The sequence below is a fragment of the Schistocerca serialis genome, chromosome 1 (genome assembly GCF_023864345.2).
Source record: "Schistocerca serialis cubense isolate TAMUIC-IGC-003099 chromosome 1, iqSchSeri2.2, whole genome shotgun sequence".
NCBI classification, from domain to species: domain Eukaryota; kingdom Metazoa; phylum Arthropoda; class Insecta; order Orthoptera; family Acrididae; genus Schistocerca; species Schistocerca serialis.
In genome coordinates, this window is record NC_064638.1 from 371,922,384 (window position 1) to 371,936,297 (window position 13,914).

General features: G+C 42.4%; 1 protein-coding gene across 1 annotated transcript in view; it reads left to right on the forward strand.

Moving 5' to 3' along the window:
* Positions 1 to 13,914, forward strand: part of LOC126470627 (prenylcysteine oxidase 1-like) — a 79,585-nt gene that overhangs the window by 15,139 nt on the left and 50,532 nt on the right. The window lies entirely within an intron of this gene.

The window sequence follows — 13,914 nt, forward strand, 5'->3', positions numbered from 1 at the left end:
ATGCTATGTACTGATGTGCTTGATGCTAGTACTGTAGAGCAATGAGTCGCATGTCAACACAAGCACCGAAGTCAACATTACCTTCCTTCAATTGGGCCAACTGGCGGTGAATCGAGGAAGTACAGTACGTACTGACGAAACTAAAATGAGCTCTAACATGGAAATTAAGCGTTTCCGGACGCATGTCCACATAACATCTTTTCTTTATTTGTGTGTGAGGAATGTTTCCTGAAAGTTTGGCCGTACCTTTTTGTAACACCCTGTATATGATACAACATGTAAGTTTTTGTTTAGTTTGGTTGGTGATCATGAATATCACAATTTTTCCCCAATCTGCTATCCTTGATTGTCATTTATAGAGAATATAAGGGTTTTCATAATGTAGATACATGATAAAGGAGGGGTATTAGAGATCTTAGACAGAGCTTTACAAGAATCTCTAGATTTGCAACCAAGCATAATTCTGATGACCTTTTTTGCAGTGTGATAGATGCCTTAGAGTTTCGCTAAAATGTGACCCCACATGTGAGTTGAGAACGTAAGTTGGAATGATATTGCACTCTTTACTGTTTCCTCACTACAGCAGGATTGTAGTAAGCAAAGAATATAGCAGGTATTGCTCAATTTTATGTTAAGATAGTCTATATGCTTATTCCATTTTACAACACTTTGCAGCCATAATCTTAAGAATTTGGTTTCTGTACTGGTACCAATTGACACAACATTGGTAGGGAGAAATGAGATGTACATATCGTTATTCAGTGTGTTGTGAAATTTTTGTGCATTATTTTTTTACTCTTTTTAAAAGCTGATTATTCTGTGCCTGGTTGCTAAGTTGTTTTGTGACATTGTTTACTGATTGCTGTTATTCTATCATGCCTTCCCCTTTTAAAAGAATTGTGGTGTATACTGCAAATATGATCATTTTATGAGCACCCACATTTAAGCTAAAGTTGTTAACATCAAAAAGAACAGAAGTGCTTCCATTGCTGATCCTTGAGGTACACCATATTTAATTAGATTATGCTCTGACAAGTGTTTAGTTGTTGGTTTGCTGCCAATTGTGGAAGTCGTAATCCCACAGAGACTCATATTATGCAACTTCAGACAAATAAAAATTACATAGAGGCACTACAAAATGATGTTAATAGTGGCCAATTAAATGGAATACTCTGAGTAAAATTCATAGGGATCCAGTTGAATACAAGCTAAACTGAAGTTAACATACAGATGAACAATCAAGAACCTGATTACATGGTTTGTTCTTAAAAATCTCTCTTGTTGTGTTGACTTGAAGATCAGGGTGCTGACTTATTTTGCTTCCTTCATGTCCCAGTTTGTCTTGTAGGATAATTTGGAGCAATTCAGTTAAAGTAAACAGCTTTTTCAGCCATTAAGATAGTTCTTAATGATAGGATACAGGAGTTGGCAGTCATATGTTGATGTTTTGGGCAAAGTACAGTGTGTAATTTACCTGTGAAACTCAATGTAATTAGAATACACATCCCTCCCTCAGACACTGCTTCTTCTATAGATATGATTTTCCTGCCAAATGTCCACTCATGTAACTGTAAGTGGTGTGTTAGTGGCAGATCTACAGGAGTTGGATTAAAATATAGAAACATTGCAAGAAACATGTTCTTGAACATAAATGCAGGTGCCAGTAATCCTGCAGTTTGTGCTGTAGTATTTGGCCATGAACATCACCTGTGCAATGTTCTTGGTAAATTGCAAGTGTTAGTCACGGTCAGAACAGTATTCAGTGAAGAGTTGCAAGTGCATTATGTTGGTACTAAGTGTTCTCGAATTCGGGTAACTTGTAGGCACTCGTATGGTGAGTGCTTCTGTAACCAAGGAAGCCGAAGTATGTGGTGTTTCAGAAGACTCTATATCGAAGATTTATACCACATACAGGGAAAGCAGAAAAGCATCATCTGCTAAATCACAATGTGGACGGAAGTGTGCATTGGCTGATTGTGACGGGTGGTCATTGAAGAGGACTGTAATGAAAAATGTGAGGAGGACAGCTGCAGAAGTCACTGCAATATCACACACATGAATGCTGTCAGCATCTAAAAAACATGAAGGAAGCTCCATAAACAGGGAATTCCAGAGCAAACTGGAATTCCGGAACTACTCAACAGTGATGGGAATGACCATATTAGGTAAATGTGGCACTGAAGCCATAAAACCTGGTCTGTGGAGCAATGGAAGAAAGTCATTTGGTTGTACGAGTCTTGTTTCACACTGTTGCCAACTTCAGGTCAAGTTTGCAATCCAAGAGTGAAAGATGGTGGCAGTTTGGTGATGATTTGGGCAACCATATCATGGTATTCCATGGCCCCCATGAGTACTCTGTAAGGTTGCATTAACACCAATGATTATGTGACCATTTTGGCTGATCAGGTCCACCACACGATACAATATTTGTTCCTCAGTGGTGATGCTGTGTAAAGATAGGGCCACTGTTCATACAGCTTGCGTCATCCAGTACTGGTTTTCTGAGCTTGAGGTTGTATTGTCACATCTCCCCTGACCACCACAATCACCAGATGTCAATGTTATTGAACCTTTTTGATCTACTGTAGAGGGAAGGTGTAGGATTGCTATCCATATTCACTTTCATTACCTGAATTTGCCACTATTCTCCAGGAAGAATGGTATAAGATTCCCTTGAAAAATGTACAGGACCTGTATTTATCCATTCCAAGATGACTGGAAGCTGTTTTGAATGCAATCAGGTTTCCTACACCATATTAAGCATGGTAATGTGTTTTCGGCAATTCTGTATTTTGGCCAACCCTTGTATGTGCTCTATACAAGAGAAGCAGGGCAAGGGAAAAATAGTATACTACATCCATCCCACATATCAAGAGATACAAATTACATTGATCAAACACATTACCTGGCCTTGGACATAATATATGTTTCCTTCTGACAACTGTTAGAGAACCAACCCCTCTTATGGTGATTCAAGCAGATATGCACTGTGCATCACTGTTGTTAGAGGTGACCAGAAACCTCTGTATTTGAGCAAAATGAAAGCCCTGGCCCAGAGACTTTAGTGACTCTATGACAGTCTAAGATATGTTTTGTTAAACTTATCACAGAATTGAAATCTGTATAATTCTCCTAAATGGCACAGTGGCAGTTAAAAGTTTTGTTTATTGTTATGTGGAAACCATGTCAGGGCTTTTTAGATTGTGTGACTGCTTGTTTAAAATAATTCTATTCACAGAAGCCTTCAAAACACATCAAACCAAAAGAAATGAGAGCATCGAGGTAAAAATCAGAAACTAACCTAGTCACATATTTGAAGTAAACATCAGTGTATACAAAAGGACAGATTACTTGGAAAAGCTCACACACACACACACACACACACACACACACACACACACACACACACACACACACACACACACTTTGTCTCACTCTGTTACCTTTGTTTCCCCTCCTGCAAGTCCAGGGGTTAGAATAGGCGCGAGGTATTGCTGGCCTGTCGTAAGAGGTGACTAAAAGGAGTCTCACGCGTTTCGGCCTTTATGTGGTGGTCCCTTGTTAGGTTTGACCTCCATTTTTCAAAATTTTATCGAAGAGCGAGCCAATTGGGAAAGGGCGCCTAACATGGTGGATCGTGTCCACCATGTGCTGAGACCTCTTGTGTCCTTTGTCACCATGGATCTGCATTTCCGCCCATTCTCCAGGTATTGGGCGAGCTCAACCTCCTGGGTGTGTTTTCCTCTGTCCAATGTGCCGTGTTGCTTTCTGCGCTGATGACTATAATGGACTTCTTAGCTCGTTTGCACCTGATATCCAGCATGGTATCCAGTCCGTTGTGGTGGGGCTGCCATGTACCCTGTTGGTTGTAGCCCCCCTGACCCCAAGGGATCGCTCTGCTGATGCCTGCTTGGTTGCTCCTGACGTATGCCAAGGAGTAGATGCCCATCCCCCGGGATCGTCAGGACTCCCGGCAATGGCCATCCTGACAGGTGGCCTTTGCTGCTGCTGGGTGCCACCTGTGGGGAAGACCCCTGGTCTTAGTGGGTGGCATCAGGGTGGTGACATGCGACGAAGCTCTGTACATCATCTCTTGTGCTGGATAAACACCAGCAGTCACTAATCATTTATGGGGTCAATTCAGTGCACAGAAATACGACCCCAAATCATTCACCTCCCTGACCACACCATGGGAGGAATGCCAGGTTAAGGATGGCAGCGCATCTTATTTGCCCCAGTACCTTGTATGTTGAAGAGCTGATGGGAATCTTTCGTGCTTCTGAAACCTCAGTTTTTTGTTGAGCATTTAGAGAACAAGTTTGTGGAGGTGGAGGGATTGTCCAAAATGTGATCGGGTCAGTCTTGATCAAAACAGCATCCTCTGCCCAGTCAAGGGCACTACTCGCCTGTGACAAGCTGGGGGATGTTTCTGTTTCCATCATGCCCCATAAGAACTTAAACACGGTCCAGGGTTTCATATTTCAGAGGGAACTGCTTTTGCAGTGTGATGATCAACTTGTGTGCCAATTTAATGCAGCGAGGTGTTCATTTTGTCCGGTGCATCCACCTGGGTCCGAGGTATAATCAGGTTGCCACCGGTGCCTTCATATTGGCCTTCGAGGGTGACACATTACCCGAGAAGGTCAGGGTGATGGTCTACCGCCATGATGTGAAGCCATATATCCAATACTCCACGTGCCCCACCTCCCGCCTGTGTCAGCTGCAGAGAGCCTTGCTCGCCATACTGCAGGATTCTCCAGAAAGAAAGGAAAATAATGAAATACAAGAGCCTGGACCAACTGACCTTCACCGAGACTAAGAGAAAATATAAGGGGCTACATCCTATGCATATGACTTAAACCTATGCTACCGATACGACAAAGGTTCTACCATCTTCCGTTCCGCCGCGTACAGTTGGCTCTCAGAGTCATCAGATTCCACCTGCCACCTTTATGGTGGGGAACACTTCCCTTCCTGTTGCTCCTGCACCATCTACTTCAGGAACAACCCTCCCCCTCCAAACATCGGGGACTTCAGTCCCCACTTTTCAGACAGAGAAGCGAATGTCTTCTTCGGTTCCTCTCACTAGGACGTGGTCCCTTGGGTCACTCCCTCCCAGGTTCCTACCAGCGGCAAAGCTGACACCTGCCAGTGGTTGAAGTGACCACAGGTCAGGGCTTCATGATCCTCCTCATTCCCTGAGACTGAATCACTGAAGCCATCCCTGCCGAACAAACCTAAGGAGTAGCAAGAGAAACCAAAAAAGAAAAAGACCCCCAAGAACCAAGGCACTGCGGTGGCACCCACACCACTGCCGCCTACAAGCTCTGCATCTGAGGATGAAGTGGAGATTCTGGCCTCCGCTGATGACATAGATCTTACTGGGCGCTCAGACCCAGGTACTCATCTGGTGGCAGCAGGTGACCCTGAGGCATAGACTGCGTCATTGAGTGTTTCATGCCTTCCCAGTCTCACGATCACGTCATCCTCCAGTGGAATTGCAGCAGTTTTTTCCACCATGTGGCTGAGCTATGGCAACTGCTAAGCTTTACACCTGCTTTCTGCTTTGCCCCCCAGGAAACCTGGTTCCCAGCAATGCAGACCCCTGCCCTTCTTGGCTACAGGGGATATTACAAGAATTGTAGCGAATATAATAGAGCGTCAGGTGGAGTTTGCATCTATGTCCTGAACTCGGTATGTAGTGAACCTGAGCTCCTTCAAACTCCTCTTGAAGCTGTGGCTGTCAGGGTACGGACGACACAGGAAGTAACTCTCTGCAAATGGTGCAGTACCACTGAATGTATTGGCTGCACTGATTGAGCAACTCCCTAAACCTTTCCTACTTTTGGGAGCTATTAATGCCTATAACCCCTTTTCAGGGTGGCACTGTGCTTACTGGCTGAGATAGAGATGTCGAAAATTTACTGTCACAACTCGGCCTCCACCTCTTAAATACAGGTGCCCCCACACATTTCAGTGTGGTACATGGCACATATTCAGCCATTGATCTCTCGGTTTGCAGTCCTGGCCTTATCCCATCTATCCACCGGACAACCTGTGTGGCAGTGACCACTCCTCCGGCATCATGCCCATGGATGCCTACCCAGATGGGCCTTAAACAAGGCAGACTGGGTAGCCTTAACCTCTGCTGACACCGTTGAATCTCCCCAACATGGTGCCATCAATGTTGTGATTGAGCAGGCCACTAAGCGATCGATTCTGTGGTGGAAAATGCGATTCCTCATTCTGTAGGGTGTCCCAGGTGAAAGACAGTCCCTCGGTGGTCGCCGGATGTCGCTGAGGCTATTAAAGAGTGTCGGCGAGCTCTACAGCGGCACCCTGCCCTAGAGCACCTAATAGCCTTTAAGCAGCTCCGTGCCTGTGTTTGCCAGCTTATAAAATGATGGAAACTGGAGTGTTGGGAGAGATACATGTTGACTATTGGGTGCCATACATCACCTCCCTTAGTCTGAACGAAGATCAGACATCTTTTCGGGTACCATATGCCAACAGGTGTCCCTGGCGTGAACATCAGTCGTGTGTTTTCTACCGACAAAAATGTGATTGCCAAGCACTTTGCTGAGCACTATGCTCGAGCCTCTGTGTCGGAGAACTACCCCCCAGCCTTTCGCACCATCAAACGGTGGATGGAAAGGAAAGCCTTCTCGTTCACTACATGCCACAGTGAACTCTACAACGCCCCATTTACAGAATGGGAGCCCCTCAGTGCTCTTGCACATTGCCCGGACACAGCTCCTGGGCTCGATCAGGTCCACAGTCAGATGATTAAACATCTCTCATCTGACTACAAGCGATCTATCCTTGCCATCTTAAACCAGATCTGGTGCAATGGTGTATTTTCATCGCAATGGTGGGAGAGCACCATCATTCCGGTGCTCAAACCCAGTAAAAACCTGCTTGATGTGGATAGCTATTGGCCCCTCAGCCTCACCAACGTTCTTTGTAAGCTGCAGGAATGAATGGTGTGTCAGCGGTTGGATTGGGTCCTGGAGTCATATGGCCCACTGACTCCATCTCAGGGCGGCTTCCGCCAGGGTCTCTCTACCACTGATACTCTAGTTTCCCTCAAGTCTGCCATCCGAACAGCCCTTTCCAAATGCCAATACCTGGTTGCTGTCTTTTTTGACTTGTGTAAAACATACAACACGACTTGGCGACATCGTATCCTTGCCCCATTGTATGAGTGGGGTCTCCGGGGCCCACTCCCGATTTTCATCCAAAACTTCGTGTCATTCCATACTTTCCGTGTCCAAGTTGGTGCCTTCTATAGTTTCTCCCGTATTCAGGAGAAAGAATGGCATTCCGCAGGGCTCTGTATTGAGTGTCTCTATTTTTAGTGGCTATTAATGGTCTAGCAGCACCTGTAGGGCCGTCAGTCTCACCTTCTCTGTATGCGGATGACTTCTGCATTTCATATTGCTCCTCCAGTACTGGTGTTGCTGAACGGCGCCTACAGGGAGCCATTCACAAGGCGCAGTCATGGGCTCTAGCCCACGGCTTCCAGTTTGCAGCTGCGAAGTTGTGTGTCATGCACTTCTGTCGGCATCATACTGTTCATCCGGAACCATAACTTTACCGTAATGATGATCCATTCACTGTAGTGGAGACATATTGATTCTTAGGACTGGTTTTCGACACCCGATTGACTTGGCTACTTCACCTTCATCAGCTTAAGCGGAAGTACTGGCAGCATGTCAGTGCCCTCCGCTGCCTGAGCAACACCAACTGGGGTGCAGATCTCTTTACACTGCTGCAGTTCTACAGAGCCCTTGCTCAATCCTGCCTTGACTATTGGAGTGTGCTTTACGCTTCAGTGGCGCCCTCAGTGTTGTGTGTACTCGACCCAGTGCACCACTGTGGCATTCACCTAGCAATGGGAGCTTTTAGAACGAGTCTAATGTCCAATGTTCTGGTGGAGGCAGGAGTCCCTCCATTGCAGATCTGACACGCACAACTGCTCGCCAGTAATGTTGCACATATTCGTAGTTCTCCAGAGAATCCAAATTACTGTCTCCTTTTCCCACCCGTGGCAGTTCATCTCCCGCATTGGCAGCCCAGGTTAGTGCTAACAATTGCAGTTCATGTGCGATCCCGTCTGTCTGAACTGGAGTCCATCCCTTTACCACCTCTGCTTGAGGTCATTTCACTTACACCTCCATGGTGTACATCTCGACCGAAGCTTCTTCTGGACAGCATAACAGTAGGCAGAATAAACTGCGTGTCGTTAAGGAGACTGTGGATTTGTGGATCTCTTCCTTGCAGGCTTCTCACATGGAATCAGTTGTCCTTTGTCGGCTCCACATTTACCATACGTGGCTAACACATGGTTACCTCCCCCGTTGTGAGGACCCACCTCAGTGTCACTGTGGCTCACAAATGACAAGTCGTCCACCTCTTGCTGGACTGCCCACTTTTAGCCACTCTGGGGCTGACTTTTAACTTTCGCAGCACCCTACCTTCGGTGTTGGGAAACAATGCCTGAACAGCAGCTTTAGTTTTACATTTTATTTGTGAGGATGTGTTTTATCATTTGATCTAAGTTTTTGCACATGTCCTTCATCCCTCTGTGTCCTCCACCCTAGTGCTTTTTGGGTGGAGGTTTTAATGTGTTGCAGAGTGGCTGGCTTCTTCTTTTTATTTTCATGGTCAGGCAGCCGTGCTAATCTGCTTTCTTGTTTTAATCTCTTCTACCTCTTTCTTGCTTCTCTCTGCAGTTTTGTTGTCCTCTTTTGTTCTTTGTAGTGTTTGTTGCCTTTCCTTAGTTCTTGTCATATTTCTGTCCTTTTGGTATTGTGCTCTATGTCTCTTTTGTTTTCTTCTTATCCCTGTATGATTGTTTTAACAGGAACAAGGGTCTGATGGCCAAGCAGTTTGGTCCCTTCCCCACCTTTTAAACCAACCAACCTACCTAACCTGTGTTTTAGTAGCCAGTGATGCTAACTACTAGAGTGCAATGGAGCCTAAGGGACCAGAGATTTTAGTAGGGATCTTGTTCCAGCTGGCACACACGTCCACGTACAGGAGGCTGTGATATATTCCTAGATGCCTAATGTAATACTTGTTCTCAAAACTTTCTAAGTAAGTTTTTGCAAAATGGATTGTGTATTCTTCAGGTGTCTGCTAGTACGTGTTTTGCAGCATTTCCTTGACACTCTCCCATGGATCAAACAAACCTGTGACCATTTGTTCTGCCCATCTATGTATATGTTTAATATTCACTATTAGACTTATTTAGAATTGTTCAAGAACGATTTCATCGATCTTCTTAAATGAAATAATACAGATGGGATCTGTAACTGCCCACACATACTTTCATTCACAAAATATGATATACCTTACTTGAATAATTTAGAGAGTGGTGGAAAGACACTTGCATCATATCATTTTCAAGAAACAACTAAAGCTTTTTTTAACCTTTTCTTAAGTCACTGGATGAGCAGGGAAACAGTAAATTTACAGTATAATGCTTACCATGTAGGAATACTTTTATCGTGGACCTACTGTATTTATACTGTCATTTGCTTAAAACATGCCTCCTCTCTAAGAGGTGCTTTGTTCCATTTTATACTTTCTTTACTTTTGATGTTTTTGTACCAATAACATCTTTTGCTGTGTGCATAATTATTTTTGCTAAGTGATTTCCTCTTTCAGCTACGTCTGTGGATTGTTCATTTTCTGAGATGTTGAACTTGTTGCTTAGTTTAATTTGGTACATCTATCTGTTTTAAATAAATTCTTGTGATTCTATGTTTCTGACTTCATGCCTTGTGAGATTTTCTTTCTACTTTTATATCTATTTTTATCTGTGCATTATGAGTCTGTGGTTCCTTGCAATTTAACACCTTTTAAACCCATCACATGGTGAAAATTTTCTTTGTTTGAAAAAATTTAATCAATTTAATTTTTTCCGCTTGAAAAGTCCATTTTCTGTTTGTTATCTTCTGTAGAAATGGGTTATGGACAAACTTATTGATGTCGTAAACTCTACTAACATATGACCTTGATAATTTCAAGTATCATGCACCCATTTTATTTATTCATCAGATTTTGTGAGACTATGGGAGCAGAGCTGTTTTGGCATGGAATAAGTCAGTGTGTAGTTTAAACAGTGATTGAAAAATTTATGAACAAAAGAAAGAAAATAATTAATTAAAGAACAAGAAATGAGAGTATATGAAAAATAACAAATCACAGAAAAAGGTTCTCAGCTATTGTGAGGAACTCTTGTATAAAATAAAAAGAATGTACCACAAAAAACCTTTCATGTTAGATTTGAAGACTTGGCACTATTATTTTTTCTTAGTTCTGCTGGAAGCCCGTTGAATGGCGAACACCTATCTGTACAATTTGGTATCCCAGTGCAAATCATTTTTCAATATAGTATTCATTGTATTCTAATACAATCATTTTCTGGTCTAAGAATTTTGTTCTTTAGTGCACATGTTTGCCCCATTATGTGATGACATGAGAGATAGTAGAGTAACAGTAAACAAGTGTTTGCATTTCAGTGTTCGAAACATTTAACCTTGGTCTAGTAGTGAAGGTAGCAGAATTCAGTTTCTGCACAATATCTTGAACATAATACTTCCAAGAAAGCTAATTCTTTCAAGAGAGCTCTCAGTCCTAAAAGTTCAAAATGACCAACTTCACTGATGTTTGCTTTTACAGAAGTTCAGTTTCAGAAACTTTATGTGTTTTAATTTTTTTGCAGTTACACTTTAATCTGTCCTCTAAAAGTCATGTGTTGATTTTATCTATTAACCAACTTGCTTGTTCATTTTCATTCCATTCCATGCCTTTCACAGAAACACTTGTCATCTGCAAAGATCAAACAAAATCACTGGTCATCTGTAAAGAGAGATTTTTGTGACAGCTATCATTTTTAGTGGCAGATCATTGTTACACTTATACCAAGGAAAGCAACTGATATGTGTATGGTGTCTGTTCTTTTGGACATGTCCAAAAGAACAGACACCATGGAGGATTGTGACAGTCGTGAAGAATCAAATTTCAATGAATTACAAACATCAGCTAAGCAGGAGATCTCGGGTTCGAATTCCGGTCAGGCATGCATTGTTTCAACTTCCCCATTGATTTCTATCAATCAGCTAATGTTTGTAATTCATTGGAATTCCATTCTTCACAGCTGTCGCAATCCACCGTGGTGTCTGTCCAAAAGAACAGACACCACACACATATAATTACAGTGATCACAAGCCAAATATCATTTCTGTGTGGATGCATACCTATACTCAGGTAGGGAGCACTACTTTTGTAGTGTGTGGAATAAGTTGCAAATGTGAATCTGCTGGAGAGTGTGCTTGGGATAATTCTGCGCAGTCGCACCAGTTCCTGTGTTGTCGTTCCGTATGGGTTTGAATGCCTGCCTAGTAAGCCGGAGATCCTGGGTTCGAATCCTGTTCGGCCACACATTTTGTCAGCTCTCCCTGTTGATTTCTATCAATGTCCCGTACACAGCTGATGTCTTTGATTCATTGAAATTTTAAAAGCAGTTGACCCAGAACAGAACCTTCCACTTTCATAGATTCAAATTGTTTTCCCTATTTGTCTCGCATACAAAACAATAAATTTCATTTCATGTGGATACTCCTTTCTTTCAGTCATACTGTAAATCTGACAACAGATTATGTGTACTGAGATGTGCCTTTACTCTCTTATACACTGCTTTGTCAAAAAAATTTAAAAACACCGATAACAAAGGAATTGAGTGGTAACTGTCTGCATTCTCACTTTTTCCCTTTTTACAAAGATGTGTCACTAATGAAAATTGGTCTGTCAGGAAATTGGCCACATCTGACACATTGCTCAGATGGCTGTGCACACAATTAATACATGGTGCGTCAATTCTCATAACCTTACGTGATATTTCACTATACTCATGGGAGCCTTTACTCTTTGGTGATTTAGTAATTGATTCAATTTCATCTTTGATTGTTCCTTGTAGCTGCATGTGGTATGTCTTAGAGCATCAGCTTAAGGGTTCTGCTTACTTATCTGTACATATAAAATTTTGGTGCAATTTTCTGGCTGTTGTGCAAAGTATTTAATAATGAATTTTTGTCATCTCTGTGGGTCCCTAACAGTTTCAGTCTCCCACATGAGAGGTGTAATATCGAACATTCAGCATTCTGCCCTTGTACACTTTCAAAATTGACCATATAGTTTTAATTTTGTTCTGAGAGCTTGCTATTAATTTGGTGTAATGCATTGTTTTAGTCAATCCAATGATGCTACTGCACGTTTCAGTATTGTCAGTAGCAACTGGGCTCTGACTGCCCTTCATACTTCCTTGAAGTGACCGCCTGAGTGTTCTCAGTCCACTACTTGTAATATTCTTTCCCCTGGCTGAAATACCAATGTCCTAGCAACAATCACTCATCAGCAGGTCCTCAGAAACGGTGCACAAGTCTGCCAGGCCCCAAAGAGTAGAAACAGTAGTAAATATTGGCAGATATATTTTCACATTGGTCTCAGCCCAGGCCTGTTTGCTTGCTAAATTTCAGTAAAAGTCTTAATGCATGACCAGTTTGCACAATAATAACATATTAGGAGGGACATCATATCGGTATTGTTATTTGGCTGTCTGTCTATCATGGCTCATAATGTAGCTTGCTGAATAAGTTTGAAGTGTTTTCCCATAAATGTAATAAGCATACAGATACACATAACAGAGACCTTAGTCATTAGTAGTATATTCTCCTTTACTATTTACAACAGTCCACCAATGCTGGGGTAACTTTTTGATTCTGCTACTATGAAATCACATCGTTTTGAGGTGAAGAACATGTTGACCCATGTTCAGAGCAAATTTTCATCCAGGAAGGAAGTTCCTTGAAGGTTGTCCAATAGAAAGCAGGAAAGGTGAAAGCATCCAAGATGAGGTGAATAAGGGATGTGTGGAATATCTTCCCAACCCAACTCCTGTATAGCATTTTTCGGCAGTGTAGTAGAATGCAAACAAGCATTATCATGGATTAACATCACTACACACAGTTGTCCTGGTCACTGTTCTCAGATTACATCTGCAAGGTGCCTCCGTTGTCAATAATAAATATCAGCAGTGATGGATACACCTTGGGGAAGCAATTTATAGTACACCACACTGTTACCTAACATTATCTTTAGTGGATCTGCACAGGTCTTTGTACGGAGAGTTGCTGCTTTGTTTGGGCTCAACCATTCCTTTCTTTTCCTTATGTTAGCATAAAGACACCATTTCTCACCAGTAACAATACAGTATAGGAATGATTGATGTTATTCATGAGCCACTTGATGATGAGCAAGCAGAGATGCATGTATGGCCACCCGCTGATTTTTGTGATTTTGGCTTAGAGCATGTGGTACCCAACCACTCAATCTTTGAATCTTCCCCGTTGCATGCAAATGTCTCATGATGGTGGAATGATCACAGTTCATCACATTTTGCCAGTTCTTGAGTACACTGAGGTGGATCATTGTGGATTAATGTGTTTAAACGATCTTTGTGAAACCCAAAGGTCATCCTGAATGTGGAGAGTCACTCATGTCAGAATGATTATCCTTAAAACAAGGAACCCATTTTCTTGCTGTGCTCTGTCCAGTGGCATTATCCCCATACACAACGCAAATTTTTTTCTGGCTGCCTTCACTGCTGTCGCCCTTCTATTGATTCCAACAAAAGAATTTCTCCAATTGGTTCTCCATTTTCTAGCATCCACAGCTTCACTTATTCTCCCCAAATGACAAAACGACAATATGTACACTCAAAGAGCACCAGTGAACTAAAAATAAGAAATGACAAACAATAAATAAAGCCAAAGCAACATGTGAAACAAAAACACTACAAACTTATGAACCAATCTAATACATTTGGTCAAAAAAAGAAGCAGACTT